This window comes from Gavialis gangeticus, unplaced genomic scaffold, assembly GCF_001723915.1.
Source record: "Gavialis gangeticus isolate Ggan-Ray unplaced genomic scaffold, GavGan_comp1, whole genome shotgun sequence".
Classification (NCBI taxonomy): domain Eukaryota; kingdom Metazoa; phylum Chordata; order Crocodylia; family Gavialidae; genus Gavialis; species Gavialis gangeticus.
This window is the reverse complement of record NW_017729009.1, coordinates 25,269,497-25,285,492: the sequence shown is the minus strand read 5'-3', so window position 1 is coordinate 25,285,492 and position 15,996 is coordinate 25,269,497. Positions and strand designations below refer to the sequence as shown.

Here is a 15,996-nt window from a genome sequence, read left to right as displayed (position 1 = left end):
CTTCACAGTTAGGGCGGCTAGGAGCTGGAACCAACTTCCAAGGGAAGTGGTGCTGGCCCCTACCCTGGGGGTCTTTAAGAAGAGGCTGGATGCCTACCTGGCTGGACTCATTTGAGTCCCGTTTCTTGTTTTTGGGGTTTTTGTTGTTCTCCCGCCCTGGCGGGGGGTCGGGCTAGAAGATCTGCTAGGTCCCTTCCAACCCTGAAACTATGAAACTATGAATCAGTCCTTCCCCCACCCAGCACCGATGGCTCTACCTTGGCTGGCAGCAGGTGCATCATGCAGACAGTGAGTCTATCATCTGCTTCAGTCCAGTTTTCCTAGTGGGCCCTCAACGGGCTGGCTTCTTTACTTCTAGTGATGGAATTAGTTAGCAGAAGGATTTCCTCTTCCACAAAGACACCTTCACTGCCCGACTTTTCAGAGCAATAGCCAGCTTTGTTTGTCTGTGTAGTCCCAGAACTACACCTGGCTATAATTAATACATCACTTCTGCGCAGCAAGGGCACAGGATGAGGTGCACAGTAATAAATAAAATTATCTTTACTGACTGCAAGCCCTTGGAGAGCAACGCCAACATGGCTTGGCACTTCTTCAGTTCAGGTTTGGCAGGGAGGGCTTCTGCAGCAAGGACACTGTGAGTCCGTTGTGGATGGGAACAGGTGAGCAAGCCACGCCTACAAAACATGCAACAGCCAGCCAGGTTAAGGGCCTGCTGGGCTCTGCTTTTCAGTGCTGTTGTCTTAGATGCATAAAGAGCAGCAAAGATGGGATAGGAAATAGAAAGCAAAAAAAATCTGGAAGGGTGAGAGCTCTTCACGTGAGACAACCCAGTAGATTCTCTGGGATTGACGCTTCCAGGACAGGAAGAAGGGACGTGGGGTTTTACCAAGAGATGAGCAGAGCCCTGAGCATTAGTCCTGCCTGGTCATGTCTGGACATACTTGACAAGTGCAAGCAGTTCTCCATATCCTCTATACCCTTCCTGCACTTTTTGGGGGAAGGTGAAGGAGGTCTGATATTGGGGGGACTCTGTAAAGATTGTTTTGTGCCTGCTGGCACTTCTCTAGCACAATGTGCAACCTAGGAGACAAGGCAGGAATTACCCCATCTCACTGTACCTCCAGGCCTTTTATTCTCCTTCAGGGAGCGAGATGATTAATGGGGAAACTTGCTTTCATTAGCAAAAGCACTCGGCTACCAGAAATAGCCCTCGCTGGCTGACAGGCAGAGCATCACTCTGCATCATCAGTGCAACCTGTTGCCCTTCCATTCTGCCTTGGATGCCAGGTCTCGGTGCAGTACGTTGTAAGCTGCAGATGCCCGGGCAAACATTTTAGCTGATTAAAAACTCTTAGTGGCATCAATGGAGGGATTAAAAGCCCTCAAACGTGCCCTGCTTCAAACAGCCTGCGTCAGTTCAGCTGCATTTGCTGTTTCAAGAGCCATTGTACTCAGGGAAAAAACTCCAGGGTTGAAAAATGAGGGCTCTTTTTTGAAGATTCGCCAGCATCTTGTATCACTCCAACAGGATCGCTCTCCCCTGCTAACGAGACGAGCACATAGAGAATGGTTCAGACTCTCCCCTCTGGCATCTTCTTTCCAAACCATCCAGACGCCCCACTTTCCCACACAGCAAAAGGCTAACTGGTTTATCTGGGCAGTCCTAGAAAGCAGAGCTGAATTCTCACTCCTCCTGGTGCCTGCTGCAGTGCTGCTCCTTTTATTCTGTTAGCATGATGCCTTTTAAGCAGATTTGCTAAGGCAGAGACGGATCTGAATAGCTTTTTGACCAGTAATTACAAGTAGACCCCAGATCACTCGTATCCAGGTGGTTCACGACTGCTTAATACTCAGTTGGTTGCGGAGTAAAAGGCAAACCACTGTTTGGAGTAGCTTTTACTTCGAAAAGCACCTCTTCTCTTCTCAGCTGGCATTCGTCAGCAGTCTCAGCTCATCAGAGAAGTGGCAGCTTGTGAAACAAAAGCCACAGCAATCATTTAAGAGCACCTGGCTTGTTGTGGCGGTATGACCCCAAGCTGGCTAGGAAACCCTCCTCTCTGCAAGGGCTGCAGAAGCCAAGGGCATGAGGCAGCCAGGTTCTGCTGCATTTTTTCTTCCAGGAGGTTGTCATTAAGTCAGCAGTGCTATTTTATTTGAGGATTGGCTGACTTCCTTTGAGGTGGGGAAGGACCATTTCCCAGAGCCCATGGCTGTAGGCTCACCACATTTCTCTGTGCAGGCAGAAGGCACCATTGGATGGGCAGGACTGGTGGGCAGCAGGACAGGAGTTTGGGGGAATCCTAGCTTTCCTCAACTGCTATGAATCAACGTGACTACCGAAACAGGACCAGGTCATCAGCAGAGAGAAGCAGGGGCATTTCTCCACTTGTTTGTCTGGCTGCAATGAGGTCCCTTCAGTGCTGAATCTGACTATTTCCAAACCATCCCTGAAAGTTTAGGCATTAATGGACCCAGACTTAACTTATAGTGAAAATAAGAGGGGCATCCATAAGAAAGAATTTCGTCACTGTCCGAGCCCCCAAGGTCTGAAACAGCCTGCCATCAGAGGTGGCTCAAGCACCTACATTGAACACCTTCAAGAGCAAATTGGATGCTTATCTTGCTGGGATCCTATGACCCCAGCTGACTTCCTGCCCTTTGGGGCAGGGGGCTGGACTCAATCTTATGAGGTCCCTTCCAGCCCTAATGTCTATGAAATCTGAAATCCACAGCCCTGGCACCAGGGTAACACCTTATCAGCTCCAACTGTGATCAGAGCAGCCCTGGGGAGGGCAGGTATCAACTTCATCCACATCCTCTCCATGGGCCTGAATTGATGCCCCGAGTGGTATAAATGACCTGGTCTGGATGCAACCTGCAAACGTTCTCCCCCTGCATCCAGACAAACACGCAGAGAAGTGCCACGGAGCGGAGCATAGGGGCTCCCTTCTCCCAGCCCATTATACAAGCTGAATGATTTACATGCTGCTGAAATGAAGGGGGAGCCAGGGAGAATAGGAGGTTGGCACTGAGCCCCTGGCATGGGGTTGCACTGGGCTCAGTGTACAGGAACAACACAAGCCTACAGCCCTCCTGGGACTAGTTAAACTAAACCCAACTGAGGGTGCAGGCTAGACTTGGTGGCATGAGACCAACCATTTGATACACGCTCCCTCTTCCGCTTGGCGAGCCCTGGTGGAAAGCTAACTAGCCAAAGGGGTGTTCAGTCACCCCCAGCACAGACACTTAGCCCGAGTTGCTTTCTCGCTTGCTTGATCCACTGCCCTGTGTGTGCATAGATGCAGTCATGTTGGCAACATGCTGTTTGTGCACCAGTTACCCAACTAGGAAGGGAAACACTCTCAAATCCAGATGTGCTCCAGTCAGTCAGTCCCAACTCAGTGCAAAGGCGTGGATAGGAAGAGGGGTATGTAACAATTCAAGACCAACATCTCAGACTGTTCAGGAGTAGAAATAAGTACTGGTGTGGTCCCTCTACAGTCACTCCTTCCTATGACCACCTACACTTCCAAGCACTTTAAATTATTGTTTTACCTTTCTTTTCTGGTTGAATGCTACCATCCTATGCAACTAGTGCTAGAAATCACAGGTTTATACCATAAAATAATGTGGACTATTCAATTCCTGCCTGTGTGCTATATTACGCTGTCTCTCTCACCATGTCAGATATTGGCTACTATTGGCGTTGTAAATGAAACGTAGGGGAACACGGGGAAAAGAATGACACAGCAGACAGGCGCTCTGGGCAACCAATAAAAGGGTTTTCAGGGCACTACATTACATCCCTAGTCTCTGTCCTCCCTCCCCAACACACATGCACACATAGCACACCCTCCCCGCACCTGGAACGAAACAGTGGCAGTACCTGATCTTTATTGCTTTTCTTTCTTTCCAGGTTTATTTACCAGGGACCTACAGTCTCCATGATTTACATGCGCAGAGGGAAGCAAAGGATAAGGGACACAAACTAAACAGAAGATCGCTCAATAGCTGGATCCCTGCAGCAGTCAGCTTTTGGTTTTTTGGGGTTTGGTTTTCTTTCTTTTTTTGGCTGCCTGAGACTTCGGAAGAGTGAAGCTATGCAACCCACTGAGTCACAAGACTGTTGGAGAAAGTCAGGAAGAGTATACTTCTCTCCCTCCTGCCCTCAGCTCCCCCTTGTTATTCAGCCAGAATTCAAAAGGCGTTTCTAGCGAAGATGCATTTCCACACGCAGATCAGGACTGAGAGCATAGCAAGGCAATCGCTGCTGCTGGCAAGTACCAGAACTGAATCAGGATGTGCACGAGTTTGGTTTTTAAACATTAACATTCATTACCTTGAAGGGTGTGGCGGTTGGGGGAAGAGGATCACTAGATTTGCTCTGTACTTTGGTGGTGGTAGGAAAAAAAGAGACTGGGAGGTCTTTGAAAGTCTGCATTGCAAACAAAGTCTTGGCTTCTAGTCCAGTGACTCCTTTCCAGGTGGGCACTGCCCACCCTGTGAAACAGCTGACACTAGAGCGCAGTAGCCAAACGAGACATGAAAGGCGGTTGACTGGGCAAGACTGTAGTGAAAAGATCCTTGCTCCTTTCAGAAGTTCTTTACCCCTAGAACTAGGCAGCCATGCCTGTTTCTGTAGCAGGCATGTGGGGAGTCACTGGGTTAAGTTTTCAGGTGACAAACTGAACTGTAGGGAGGAGGACAGAAAAAAAGACAGAAAAGAACAAGTAACCTGAAGTTACTGGGGGCAGAGGCCTCCTTATAGCTAGTTATTTATTGTACAGTTTCCAGTCTCCTGCAGAAAACTGTCATTCAGCAAATGGTAAAAACAGCTTTAGGGAGCAAAGACAACACTATTGTTCAAGCCTGGCCCTGTTGGTAAAGTTTCTCTGTGGCGGAAAGCCAAGATAAGGAGGTTGGCACATGATTAGTCTGTTAAGACTTCATTTCTTTGCCAACTTGAGCTGCCCTGCCCTTCTGGGGCTGACCTGTGCCACAGTCTCAATCAGTCCTTCGCCTTGCTTGCCGTAAGTAGAGCGCGAAGCATCCTTTTTAGCCCTGCAGTTAAAACCTCTTTTGAATCTGAATGTCTTCCCGTGTTAAGCACTGGGTGCTGGTCCAGGAGGCACTGGTCACGTTATTCCAACCAGGCCTCTCTGCTTGAAGTATTCCACACTCGTCGTGGCTCGGTTCCCAGTTAGAAGAGGTCCCTGCTGATTTCTCATCCCACAGACCAGAGCTTTACAGCAATATGCCCATTGTTTTTTTGTGGGGGGAGCTGGGGGACTTCAGTGTTGTCTTTGTCCCTCCCTTGTAACTCTAGTCGACCTGTTGCTGCCCCTTTGTCTACTCAATATTCTGTCCCGTTCCGTAGAAGTAGCAGGGTCGGAGATGGCACCTAGGGTTTTTACCTCTGTCAGAACAGGTAGACCTCAGCAATGGTAGAAAACGTATCTGGCACTTTCCTGGATGTTGTAGGGGGAATAGCAGAGCTGTAGCATGGAGCGGTAGCTTTTGTGCTTTTCCCTGCATGATTCAACATCTTGTCTTGTGAACATTTCACTCGGATCTAGTGACCAATGCATTGCAAAGCCAGGAAAAAGGCCCTGCTCTCTCTGCTCCTCTTTCACCCACTCCCACTCACACAGATGCTCTAGTGGGCAGCCACAACCAGTCCTTGGACACATTAACTTTTTTCATGGATGGTTAATTGTGGCTATGAAGTTTGGGTTTGGTTGAGCAGACGTAGAATTGGCAGGTCCCCTCTGCCTCAGCCACAGAGGACTGTCAGGCCTTTCTAGCTTTGGTTCAGTTTTGCTGGTCTAGTTCACTGATCCCCAGCTCACATAGCAATATCTAAGAAGCTTCTCGCAGATGAAGTTAAAGGGTGGACTTCTGCCCTTCCCAGTACTGAAGGATCCCTCAGTTTGAGCAGAAATATCCAGGCAATCTGTAGTGGAGCAGGTATTGAGCCAGAGTACCTCAGTTCCTAGGGCAGTGCCCTAATCTCTGGGTCACCTTCCCTCCACTTGCAGCATTTACCATACTTTGCTGCCAAGTACTAGAACCATTGCTGGACCTCCTCGTACCAGTTATGGTCACACTGGCCTTCCCTGGCAGAAGGAGCGCCGAGATGGATATTCAAGTACTGAAGAAGGTAGCTCCAAGCAGGAGAGCTGCTTTAGCTCACGCGTCTTGCAGAACTTTCTGCTCAACTTGCTTACCCTCGCCAGGGATAGGTAGTCCTTGTCCACATGTGCGAGGGGATGGGATCTTCAGCATCCTTTTTAGGCAAGTCGGCCACATACAGCCGATAGAAAAAGTCACATTGGCTCCCTTACCCAAGTGCACTGCAGGCCAAAGCCACCTGCTCAGCCCCACTGCGATCCCAAACCACCTTCAAACCACACATCTCCACCTTGGCTTTTGTATCATAGATGTCTTGAAACAGGTTGATGTTAGCAAGGTCGACCATAGTGCCTTACAGGATTTAGAGAAGAGCTCAAACCTTGGAATAGGTAGGATGGTTCCCTGGTTAAAATTTCAAAGCATCTTCTCTTCCATTTCCTTCTTGCTGCGGCTTTGCTGCCAATGGCTCTCTGCCTACCACGATCCTATGGAAGCTGCCCACCATTTGCAGGTCATGGTGGCTCACATCTGGGTCCATAGGGCCCTGCCTAAACTCCTTGAAGAGGAGCAGTATCTAATGAGGAATGGCCCAAACATGGAGCGAGCATTGTGGTGCATGCAAAGCCTTCCAGGGAGGTACAGCCCTTTCCTCTTGCTTGACAACATGCGTCTGTCTAGCTCCTCTGTCTCACCACTGCTGGCTGAACTTCTCACCCAAGTCTAAGTTGTTGGCATTTGGTGTTTGGAGCTGGGGAATTTCCAGCTTCTGGGAAAAGGAGTCAAGTGTGGGGCTCAGGGCACCGCTCTCTGCTGCCCAGGTTCATGGAAGGGGCTCTCCCAGTTTCCAGCTCGAAGCTTCAAACCCCCCCAGCACCATAGGACCAGTTTTGTTTCCATGAGCCCTAAGCCTAGCTAGGGATGGGAGGGCAGGGGCTCCTGTCAAGGAAAGCCTGCTGCCTTGGAGGCTTGCGCTCGAGAGAGGCTTTTTCCTGACCTGGTGTAGCTCTGTCTCGTGATAGGCGTGATTGTATTCAATTGTTTACTTCCGAATATCCTGTTTACAATGGCAGCGTGGGGGGATGACCCGAACTTCAGGAGACCCGAGGAAGGCGTTGGTACTGCGACAGGGTACCACAGCCAGAGAGATGCCTCAAGGAGGGGAGGACAGAGATGGGCTCACTAGGGAGGGTCAGCCTAGCTGTCCCCCTTCACCCCCTACCACTGCGTCCGAGGCCCAGAGGTGCTAGCGACAGAGAGGCAATCATCCCCCACGGTCTTCCTTTACTCCTCAGGATCCAGCTCCTTGACATATCAGGAGGCTCCCCGAGTCTTTCTGGAGCAATAATACTTTCCCCATCATTGTGAACTCTCCCCCCGGTGCACGTTGTGACTCTTCTCCTCTGTGTGCAGTATCTAGTCTGGGTTTAAGCCTGCCTGGTCACACAATGCAGGCACAGTGGGCTGGAGCCAGGATGCAGTTTAAGGCAATAGAGGGGGAAACAGGCTGCTGCTGGGTCTCATTCTCCCCCTCCACATGCACTGCCAAAGCTTCCTCTGGGGAAACAGTCCAGCCAGGTCATACCCTGCACTGCCATTGAGGCCCCCACTCTCCATTCATTGCCACGCTGCTCTGGACCGGGGCAAGCACCTTTCAGATGTGCCCCCTTTCTCTCCTACCTCCCCAGAGGCTGCGCTAGGCAGCGCTGCCCAGGGTCCTCCTGCCCGACCCTCCTCTCAAGCCGCGCACTGCATCTTGGCGTCACATTCGAGCAAACACTGGTCCTTTTATTCAAGCCATGCAGGTCTACGGCCTGGTGCGGTTACCGCGTCTTGGAGCTCGCCCCTGTGTTTGCTCCGACGCTTGGCAACACTGGCTTGTGTAGCTGAACAAAGCCAGTTCCTTGGCATTCAGATGCATTCAGTCCTTCTCTCGCGTGAGCCCCGACTATGGCTGGAACATCTGGCTGCAGTTCCTAGCAACTGCACAGGCTGTTTTGTTCTCTCCACTCTGCAGCTAGTCATTTCCTATGCAAATTGGTGCCATGCCTGCCTGTTAAGTAGGTGGGTCGCCCAGCCCCATCATACAGACCCGATGACGGCGTGGAAAGCCAGCCTGCCGGCTCTTCTAAAATGCAGCCCCTTACCTAGGACTGTCACTGCATGCGGACACATGTGTCCAACAGCATCTCTCACCCTCCCTAGAGGCACTGACTTGCCAGGGGAAGTGCCATAGGAAGCAGCTTCTAGCTGCCAGGGAACAAACCCTTTTCCTGCAGCTTGTCCAAATGTTTTCACCCCCAAGGTCTGGCTCCCCAAGGAGGGTAGGACTCCTGGTTGGAGACTGAAGCACATCTCTGCCCAACTGGCTGAAAGCAGGCGGCTTAAACCCAGACTCCAAACTCATGACGCTAGTAAAGAAATCTGTATTTTTTTTCTTTTTTTGCACAGAAGCTGGTAATCTAGGACCTACGTGTGAACAACTTTATATCAATATTTTTTGTACTTGGTTTACTCGGGTTGGTATGAGACGTCGTATTTAAGTTCTTTGAACACTGTGGATCCCCTGATGTGTATGAATGGCTGAGGCTTTGTAAATTAAGAGACGTTTGTGTGAATAAAGCTATTGGATGGGGTGGAAAAGCCATACGGGATTTGACGTGCGAGTTTTGTGCCTTTGTTTGCAGCCTTTCAGCCAACACCTTGGTAGGAGAAGGGAGTCCTTGGAACAACAGCATGGCCCCAGGCCCCGGGCCCCAGACCTGTGGCTGCTGTTGAAAAAAAAAAAAAATCGCAGGGGCCGGGGAGTTCTCTCAGCATAGGCCTGACAGAGGCATGGTCAAGGAGTCTGATGGGACCATAGCACCTCCTTGGTACCCTGCCTTGAGAAAGCAGGATAGACCCAGGCGCATTTTGAACGGGAGGGAGAAAGCAGGAACAAGGCTCCATTTCTGCACCCCATGTATTAGCACTACCAGCACCACCATCACTGCTTTCAACACGCATGGATCAGGGCCCCCGGTCTTCACCTGGAGACTCGGCTGCCTGGCACCCCCCATCCCCCAGAGCTGGTTTCTGCCCTGCGCAGGAGTTGGGGAACCTGGCTTGGCTTTGGCGTAGGGTCTCCGGGAATGGCTCAGAGACGCTGCAACGGGCAGAGCAAGGACACGATCCTCCCCATAGCTGGTGGCGGAGGCTGGACATCACCTTTGCCCTGCAGCTGCCTGCACCCCTCCTGCAGGGTCTGGTGGTGGCTCTGGGTCACGCTTAGGAGCCGATGAGCTGGGAGGGAACAGGCTGGTTCAACCAACCCAGATCAAGTTGGACAGCTTAATGGGGGCTTCGCATTTTCCAGCTGCACCTACTCTGTTAATGAGTTAAGAGTTAACAACCTGCCCCAGCTCCAGGGGTTTTCCTGAGCTCCAGGGAACGCCCCAGCGGTGCCTGTCTCCTCCTGCTCCCCCCTCCAGCAGCGGGAAGGCCCCTGGGGCTAGTTACTGGGCTATTGGGAAGTGGCCTCCTGGGGCCACAGCCTCCCCTGCCACCCCAGAAGGGGGTTACATTTACTCTGTGCTGCAACACGTGGCTCCAGAGAGCACCAGGGCTGGTGTCAAGGGCCCTAATTTAGCCTCGGGCCTCGATCCCAGGCAGACATGCCTATGCCAGGGGCTTCGAGGTGTCACAAGCATAAGCTCTGGGTCCCGGAGAGACCCCAAGACCCCCTTCCCTACAAGGAGCCGACAGACCCAGTCTGCTGCCGTGTGCACTCCCCCCTGCGGCTGGGAGAGCGCTCGTGGTGCTGCCTCCTCTGTGGAGGCTGGTGAGGTCCGGCGGGCCGGCAGCCGGGGGCTCAGAGCATAGGCACAGGCGTCGTCATGCTGCAGAGTCAGCCCTTCTTTGCCCCTTCCCAATCGATCCCCTCCAATCGCTCCTCCCATCCCAGCCACAAGAACTTGGCAGCGTTATCCTCCTAGCCAGAGATGTGCCCGGAGATACGGGGCACGGACCCATCGCCTTCCCGTGCAGCGACTTTGGACAGATCCTGGGGCTGAGTCAGCACTGCTGGAGCTGGCCCCGTGGCTCTGGGAAGCCAAGGTGCTCCAATCCCGAGACCTAGGGCTCCAGGCCACAACAATCTGCAGCAATTTTCCTGGCGCTCTACATGGCCTCCGCAGTGTTATCATTATCAGTCGCCACCCTGCAGATTAGGATGAGCTCTGTTTCCCCACCACAACAACACACTGCGAACTGATGCACGTGGTGTCCCAACAGCGACCAGCTAGAGAGCAGGGAGTTGTGGAGCCAGTGGCCGTGCAGGGAGAGGCAGCACTGCTCCAAAGGTTTCTCTGGCTTTCCCTGTTCCCCCTGACGTCCAAGAGCCAAGGAGGGCAAATGCCTTTCTGCACAGTTTACTGGACAAACCCAGGCCCAGGATCCCCAGAAGATGGAGAAGCACCAGGCTCAAGGTGGAAAGCACACCCACGGGCCCACAGCCTTCAGCAGCCACGAACAAATCCCCACCATTTACCTAGATACAGCAGGCCAGGAGCGGTTAAACCTGGAACAGGTGAGCTTGGTAGGGAAGACAACTTCCCCCTGCCAGCCACGAACTGCAGGCCTGGCTGTTGCTCCCAGTGCAAGCCACAGCTCGCAGTGCACGCATGGAAAGTTTCCTCAAACTTCCCAGAGCTCCCAGAAACCGGCGAACCCTCAGCCCAGTCCAGACAGCTGCCCCCTTCCCTTCACAGTCCCTCTATTCATGGCAAGCACCAAACCACAATGGCTCCGTGCAGCACACAAGCACCACAAAGCTGGGGGCTGCTTCCCACCGTTCGGCTGGGGCAGCCCGGAGCTGCGCGCACGCAGCCCACTGCTGGGCTCTAGGGCGCTGGGGTGATCCTTGCACAGCCACGCTCACACCACGAGTCAGGCGTGAAGCTAGGATCGGCACCCCAGAGCCACGATTCAGGCTCATCCTATCCCACGGAGCTCATAGCTGTTGCTTCAGAGCACCGCTACGTAGCAGGACTGATATGCCACAGCTATCCCGCTGCCTCCAGGCTCAGCAGGGAGCTCTAGAAAAGTTGGGCAAAACTGGTCTCAGACCAAAATGGTACAGCTCCGTGCACAGCAACAAGAGTCCATCCCAGCCCCCAGGGCCTTCTGCCTAAGCAGAGGAAGAGGCAACAGCCAAGCATGGATTGTGACTCGGCCACGGTCACACGGAGCTAGCAGAGGGACCTGGGTCCTGAGCCCCATCCCATGTCCACTCACTGGGGAAACCTATCCCAGAGCCAGGCCAAAGAGTGCCCTCCCCTGCTCCCCCATGAAGTCAGGACACAGCAGGGAGACTCTGAGGGTGTTTAACCCCGACTGTCAAGCGCGCAGGGGTGGGGATGGTGCCTGTCACTGCAGCCAGGCCCCGGCTTGGCTCCCGCAGCCTCCTTGGCGAGGGGGTGCCTCAAGCACCTGGTGCTTGCATGATGGCAGCCGGCACTGGCAGCTCTCCCACGTTATGTAACCTGGTGCAAGACCTGAGCAATCGGGCTGGCTTCAAACATGCTTCGCGGCGAGTCCTGCCGTCGAAACGGCCCCAGCCAGAGACTCCCCCCGTCACCATTGTGCCTGGTAATCGCATCCGACAGCGATCCCAAACGGATTCATTCAGCCCAACTAAGCCTGAATGGGGCTTGTCAGCCCCGGCGCGCCGCGGAGAGAGACAAGGCCCGGACAGGAGCTGAGCTGAGCGGAGCAGGGCTCATGGGGCAGGAGTCAGCGCAGCCAGGGCAGGCACGGCTCAGCCCCCGGGGAGAAGACGCGCGCCGACAGCTCCCCCGGATCCGTTCCTCCCCAACACCTGGCAGGCCGCGCAGGATGACCTCCCCGTCTCCCCACCACAGCTGACCGCTGGCTCGGCCGGGTGGTGGGGTGGGGAGAGACGGGGTCACTGCTGAGGGACACGGGCATCTCCCCAAGGACATCGAACCCTGGAACGTCGCTCTTCTCTCGGAGGAGGGTCTTGGCAAGCTCGTGGCCCTGGACTCCCAAGGGAGGTCCACATGTTGCATCCTGAGCTCCACCTGCCAAGCCCAGGTAGCGCATGGCTGCAGCTGCCTTTCCCAGTTGCACCCCGGTTATGAGCCAGTCTCGTTCCACACAGCAACATCCCAATGACCCACCGCCCTCACTGACCGTCTCGAAGCAAAGGGCTGAATGGGCTGGAAAGGGAAAAGTCAAAGAAGTGGCTGAAAAGCCTGGGCTGCTTTGCAGACCGGTGCTGGGCCCCCTCCATCCCTGCAGCGCGGAGCGACGAAGCAGAAGCTGGATCTGTCCCCAGCGCAACGTGCCAGGCTGCCCCATGGGTCACAAGCAGGACAGAGGAGCACAAAACTCCCCGCCACGCCTGCGCATGGCTCTCCCAGCATCTGCAAGACGCGACGCTGGCAGGGCCTCCTGGCCCAGGGTGAGCCTAGGTTGCCCATGGCCTACAGACAGAAGAAGCCAACCCCCAGCACCGGGCAAGAGCGCGCAGCCCAGGCCAGGCTCCCTCCCCGCTCCCGCATGCGGCGTCTTAGCGGCTTCTTTACTCCGTGGGGGCCTGATGCCGAGAAGAGGGTCAGCCCCCGCCCCGCTCAGACACGGAGGCTGCTCTCATCCCATTAGCAAACGGCTCGCGCCGGCTCCTTCCCACAGCTGCTCCCGTCTCTGCTCAGCGGCAGCTCTGGGGACACCTTGGCTCCTGCCTCCAGGTGCCAGCCCCGACACAACCCTCCATTAGCGTCTGCCACGAAGCCCTCCATTAGCAATCGCCCTAATGGCTTGTGGAGTCCCCAGGCCGCCACGCTCCCCCCCTGCACCTTATACCACGTTGCATTGGACCCTGCTGACGCGGAGCTGGGCTCATTTCATTTGTTTGCTCGAAGCACAATGAGACGAGACAGAAACTTCCCTGGAGTTTCCCTCTCTGCCTGCCATCCCCTTCCAGCTCCCCCGAGTGCACTCCCCACATGAGCCCCGGGGTCGGTCCCCTGCACTTCTCGTGCAAACTCCCACCTTTGAAAAGCCTCAAGTGAGCTGGAGGGGCCCCACAGCCTGCTGGCAATGCACACGAGTCCCCTGGGAAGAAGGAGAGAAGAGACCCCCTTGCACGGCACTGCTAGCAGAAGGTCCTCAGGTGCCCAGGCCCCTCTGGCACCCAGCATGAGAAATTCAGGCATCCCCGGCATGGAGCTGCCAGGCTTCCAGGCACCTTTTCAGGGACTGCAAAGGGATTCACTCACACGAGCCATTTGCCATCTTTCAGTTGCAACTCCTCGGATGCTACAGACCAGGAGGGCGGGCGCGTCGTGAAAGCATCCGCTCAGTCTGCACCCACCACTTCTCTCTCACCGAACCACCCCGAGCTTTTGGGGCCAGGTCAGCCACTAAAGCTGACAACAAGAGCCTTGTCCTGGGGTAGCACTGGGATGCAAACACACCCCAACAAGAGGCTGCCCGCCGTTGCTACAGATAACATCCATGACAGTCACGGCGCAGAGGCCATGCCCGACAGCGTGGCCCCATGAGGTCTAATCTTTGCATCCTTTTGCCTCCAGGAACAGTGTTTCTTTAATACGCATCACCAGTTTGTAGTGCACTTAATGGGAAGGCTTGTCCAAGCCGCAGGTAGAAGTGCGAGGGAGCGGGGTCACGTTTTACACACGCTGCCACAACGCATCGGGGCAACAGAGCAGAGCTCAGCCACCTTTTCTAAGCCCGCCCGACTGGTGGGTTGCAATGTCCTGGTGCCTGTTGGGAGCCAAGCTCTCGTCACCACCCTGTCCCGCGTGGTGGGTGTTCACTCACCCGTGCTGGACAAACCCTGGCAAAGTCTCCCCCCCTTTTTTTTTTTCCAGACAGGCCATTGGGAAAGAACAGCAACTTCTCCAGAAAGCCTGCAAAGCCGGATAGCCAGGGCTGCACCCAGAGGACCGTATGCCGTGCAGGTGCTGCCCTCAGCTGGCGATAGGAACGGCTAAAGCATTAAGCAAGCATTAACTTGGGGTCCTGCTGCAGCATCGTTTCAGAGGGAGAGCTCACAGGCTGGGTGGAAATTTGTGCCACTCGAGGCCTTTCGACACCATGGGCAGGCGACAGAAGTATGTGGGGAGGTACGAACAAAGGGGGAAGCCACGCTGGATGAAGATCTCTTGTGCAATGTCAGCTGGCACTTCCTGGGATACCTCCACCAGTGCGCTGTACTGATAAAGTCTTTTACATGGGGGCACGGCCTCAGACCACACACGGCGCCCCCTCATCATCCCTTCGCTAGCTGGATGAGACCAGCCCCTCTGCTTGCACTGCCAGGACATGGCCAGACCCTCACCCTGGGGGCAGGGACAGCTATGCCCCCCTATGAATAAAGGGCTGCCGAGACACAGCAGGTTGCCGCTGAGACTGAGTAACCAGCAGCTCTCACCAAACCCCTCCGTCCCAAGCCTTCGAGACAGCCAGCTCCCGAGCCCCGGTCACCACGTACGTAGGCACCGCCTGCCTCCGCACGGAGGAAGAGGCCTTGCTTTGGGAGCACGGTGGCATTGCTGCACTACGTCACAGGGCACACTGTCCCCGCAGCCCTCTGATCACATGGGAGGAAACAGCTCTTGGGGCGCAAGGTTTGCATTCGCACACACACGGCCTTCGGGATGGCGCAGCGCAGGCACCAGGAAGGGCCAGGGGCAGCACCCAGCAGAGCGAAGCCATTCAGCGGGTCATGACTTGGCCCAGGGGACAGCGCAGAAGCCCCAGCTGACAGCGGGCCACCGGGATGGAGCTGGCTCCTCCTGCCAGCCAGGGCAGATGAGTGAGCAGGGAAGCCTGCACCGGCACTTGCCCTGTGGAGGGGACAGTCTCCAGCTGCCCCCGAGCTGTCAGTTCCCTTGAGGAACAGCAAATCTAAAATGTTAAGGACCCTGTGGCTCAACGGGCCGCATAACCTTGCTTCCCGGTGCTTGGCCCCTCACAGGACTGAGCCACAAGCCTCTAGCTCAAAGGGGACATGGAGCCGTGAAGGGTTCCCAAAGTAGGGGTTGGATTGTGAAATGCAGTTGCAGTGTTGGTTGGGGCAGTGCCCTGGAGATGGCCCCAGCAGAAAGCTCTCCAGGGCAGTTTTTTATGTAACGCTGCCAGCATTTCCCACCCCCCACTGCGGGTGAGAGCAGGTGCCCACCCTGAGCGGCAGGGAGCTGACAAGCTTTTAAGATCATTAGTGCGAGCGCTTGGTGTCAGAGACGCTTCACTCCGGATTCGCTCCCCCGAGACCTTCCATCTCACATGCAAAGAGAGCTGCTGCGCCAGCCCACGCGCCCGCTCCTCCCGCCTGCCGCTCAGGGCCCCTGTGCTGGGGGGTGGGAGCAGGCGGTGGCTGGAAGAGGGCAACGAGACCAAAACACGACAAGTGAATTCTTAGAGACCGTCTTGCAGGGCGCTGCCCTCTGGGCATCGGGGGCACCGGCAGAGTCTGAACCATCCCAGCCTCCCCCCACGCCAGCCTGCGCTTCTGCTGCATGAGGAGCAAGAGCCTTCCCTCCGCAGAGCCGAGGCTTTGCACATTAAGGCCGTGCACCGAGTTGCTCCTGTTCATGCCGAAGCGGGAGGTTCCAGGGCCTCAAATACAATCCTTTTGCCCCCGGAGCAGTGCCCAGTTCCTCAGTCCTTGGCCCTGCCCGCACCACAGGGCACTCGGGTGGGATTAGAGCGAGGTCTGTGATGGAACGGGGCATCCGCCTCGGCTCGACTCCCCGCTGCGAAGCAGCCGGGCTTGGCGCAGGCGAAGGATGAACAGACTGCGGTGGCAGCAAGCCCACGCACCCCTGCTCAGCAGAT

The 15,996-nt window shown here is 55.1% G+C and overlaps 1 protein-coding gene across 1 annotated transcript in view; it reads left to right on the top strand.

Moving 5' to 3' along the window:
* STK35 (serine/threonine kinase 35) overlaps nt 1-8,791 on the top strand; it is a gene marked incomplete at its 5' end in the record, with an annotated part of 24,806 nt that extends 16,015 nt beyond the window's left edge. Inside the window, one exon of the mRNA XM_019509774.1 lies at nt 3,920-8,791. The remainder of the gene's footprint in view (nt 1-3,919) is intronic.
* Between the last annotated feature and the right edge of the window lie 7,205 nt (nt 8,792-15,996).